This window comes from Adiantum capillus-veneris, chromosome 3 (assembly GCF_014529385.1).
Source record: "Adiantum capillus-veneris isolate H3 chromosome 3, ASM1452938v2, whole genome shotgun sequence".
Classification (NCBI taxonomy): domain Eukaryota; kingdom Viridiplantae; phylum Streptophyta; class Polypodiopsida; order Polypodiales; family Pteridaceae; genus Adiantum; species Adiantum capillus-veneris.
In genome coordinates this window covers 73241327-73244669 of record NC_140933.1, presented here as the reverse complement: position 1 = coordinate 73244669, position 3343 = coordinate 73241327, and positions in this window count along the sequence as shown.

Sequence of the window (3343 nt, the reverse complement as noted above, 5' to 3'; positions counted from 1 at the left end):
GGCAACCAATTCCACCTGTTCGAATCCCACCACCAGCGGTGCAACCACAGCTAGCCACACCAGTTCAACGCCAGTCACCAATGCAACCACCACCACAATCACCACTTACAATCATCCTACACCCACCACCAATTGGTACCCTCACACCAAGTATCATTGGTCTTGCAGAAGAGGTCAAGATGAGTGTAACAGAAGAAGGATCAAGTAAGAAGACTATTCAAAGAACTGAAGTAGTGGAACAAGAGGTTAAAGAATCAAAAGATGCTACCCCAGTGGGTGAGGTAAGTCAAGAAAATTGTGTTACAAATGTGAGTACATCTTTAACATTGAATGAAATAGGCACCAAAGCGATCAATCGACAGCATTGGGCAGTAAGGGTAAGAAGGCGTAAAGTGTTGATTAGGCCTCTTCAAAGTAAGAGGAATGCAAAGGTCATGAAAGATACAAGAGAAGAGGAAGACCAACATGCTAGCAAGGCTTTGCAGAAGATGGACAACATATCAAGCAAAGGGGAGGGCTTTGAAAACGGAAGCCTGTGCACCAACATGGACCCAAGACAGTGTAGCAAGCTAAAGGAATCTTGCATCAAGGAAGTTTCACTAGAGGACCATAATGAAGAGGTAAGTATGACTGAAGGTTTGGAGTTGGATATTGCTCCAGAGGCTTGGCAGCCGAGCAAGACTTTATTGTGTAATGTTATAGACTTAGAGATGGGTAATGCCTCTAGTCTACTGAAGGGTGTTATAAACTTGGAGATGGGTAATGCCTCCAGTTTATGTGAGGGTGTTCAGAGTAAGTTTGATGATCAATATATTGCCAATATTTTAAGGATGTTCCAAACTCCTCCACAACACAGCATTGTGTTTGCATGGGATGCATCATACCTATGGCTATGGCTAGCCGCTATAACATATAGAGATAAGATCATCATGGAGATAAGAGCTGAGGAGCCATGGATAGACAAAAGGCTGATAGAATGCAAGAATGAAGACCTCATTCCCAATTTGGTACAATTTTTTACAAATAGTGCATCCTCTTTTTGGAGAAAAATAATTTCTTGATTTCTAAAATTCTAGAAATCCTCCCCCTCCTCCCCTATATAAAGAGGGGTCACCATCACACTAAGAACACACACAACATCACCAGAGAGTACACTATGCAATGTGTGTGCCTAGCGCACACACACACACACCCACACCATCACCATCACCGCAGTCACCATGCTCGACTTGAGCATGACCTCTACACCCTTGGGCTATGGAAGATGAAGGGTAGCTAAATGAAGGATGATGGCCATAACCCTTGTGCGAGTCTTCACCATCAGCTCCCACCTATCCGCCATGTGATCTACCACTCTCTCCCTTCTCTTTCCCCTACCCTATGCTCCCCATTTCATCGCCTTATTCTCTAAATAAATCTTGAGGTTTTGTATGTTTCTTGCAATGTTTGGCCCTATGTGAGGTGTGCGGAATCGCCACCTAGTCTTGTGTTTGGAGTGAGCTTGTGTATGTGTGAAGGGTGTGCGGATTCGCCATCCTTCTATGGTGCCTAAGTACTAAGCTGCTATACTCTCTCTCTCTCTCTCTCTAACTTGATCTCATTCCCCTTCCTCTTCACCATTACTCCCAAGCATCCATCTCTCTTGGATGAAAACTTTGTTATGGTGGTGTGTTGTTTGCGTCCTAGCCGCTCAAAGCTAGGTGGTGCCCCCTGTTCACTTTATCGTGACAGGCTTGAGGCGTGCCATTCAGTCCCCGGTGTTTTAGAGTCCGTCGGGGTTCGGGGTTTGCTTTGCTCCGGTCAGTGCCATTTGGCAAAAAACCATGTCTAGGGAGTTTTTGGCATTTTCTCCCTCTCTCCGTGTCAGAAAAGAGCAAATAGATATTCCATTTTTAGTTTTTTTTGGGCATTTCGAATGCATTGGCAGTGTCAAAATCTTCAAATTCTGACACTAGTTAACAAATTTTGAGATTTTTTGTCATTTCAATGATGACGAAATCCATATTGAATGAGGGACACCGACCTCATGAAAAAGACAATCACATTTAATGAAAAGATGATCGTTTTCAAGGAACGCCAAAAAGTTAGGTTCACTTTTTAGTGTATCTAGTTGTATATTTGGATGTACTCAATAAGTGCAAAGGCATCTTAAGAAAATTTTGTAGAGAAAGAAATAGAATGTCTTAGAAGACCCTCCAAATGACCTCCAAAATCTTCTAATGATACATGGTACCAACACAATGGAATGTAAGGTGTATCAAGGGTCACACATTTTTAATGTTGGCAAATGATCCTTAAGTAAGTGCCAATTTTTGCAAAGCATGTGTGGTTAGTGTACTTCTCCCTTGAATGACTCATTGGAGCTTTCCATCAAATGACTTAGGTAAGTGTCAGTTTCTGCTGCAAAGCATGTGTGGCTAGTGTATGTTTCCCTTGAATGACTTGTTGGATATTTTGTTTTGAAATTAGAAGGATTATTTATTTATCATCTCTTCTTTTAGCTCACATTGTATTTATATTTTGATATTGTATATCTTTGTGTTTATGCTTCATTTGTAGAAGTTGTATCACAAAAGTTAATAACGTGGAATTTCATGCCTGCAATATTTGAATACTCAAGTCCTAGGGAGATATAATCAATCACTCAGTGGCTTAGTTGCAGACCAAGAACCAACCAAGCCAAGGTGCACATTCAATTGTGGAACCAAACCTCAACAACCAAGAATCAATTGAAGGTGTGTGATGAAGTTATAGCAAAAGAAAAGTGCCGCAAATGAAAGGCAAGACGAAGGGGCCAAAAAGATAGATCAATAGAAGAAAAGGGAGGTACCCTCCATCATGGTCGTGGGAGAGAGATCTCAGAACCTAGCTTCATTTCCCATGTACATGCTCATGTACTTGATCAATGCAATACAATCTTCACCATCTTACAATGTTATCTCTTTACTTGCACTGCCCTTTGTCATTGTTTTGAAGTAAATTTTGTTCATTCAATTAGTGGTTAATTTAGTGCACTTGTCTGGAAATTCTAAAGTTTTCCCAATTTTCTAAGTCCCACAAAAATTTGTGTCAAGACTCAGGAAAACCAAGAACTCTTGTAGTTGACACGTTCATGTACATAACTAAATATCAATAGTGGCTAGTGAAAGGATAGTCACAAGGAACCATAAAACAAAGGAAAGCTCATTATTCATATTTGTAGATAAAAGACATCTAAATTAGCATGTGGACATGAAACATGTAGTTGATAATAGTACAATCAACCTTCATAGAAATTAGGAAGAGAATGGGATATAGGAGGACCTCTTTATTTGGCAGTTCAAGGAAGTACTTAATCAATCTC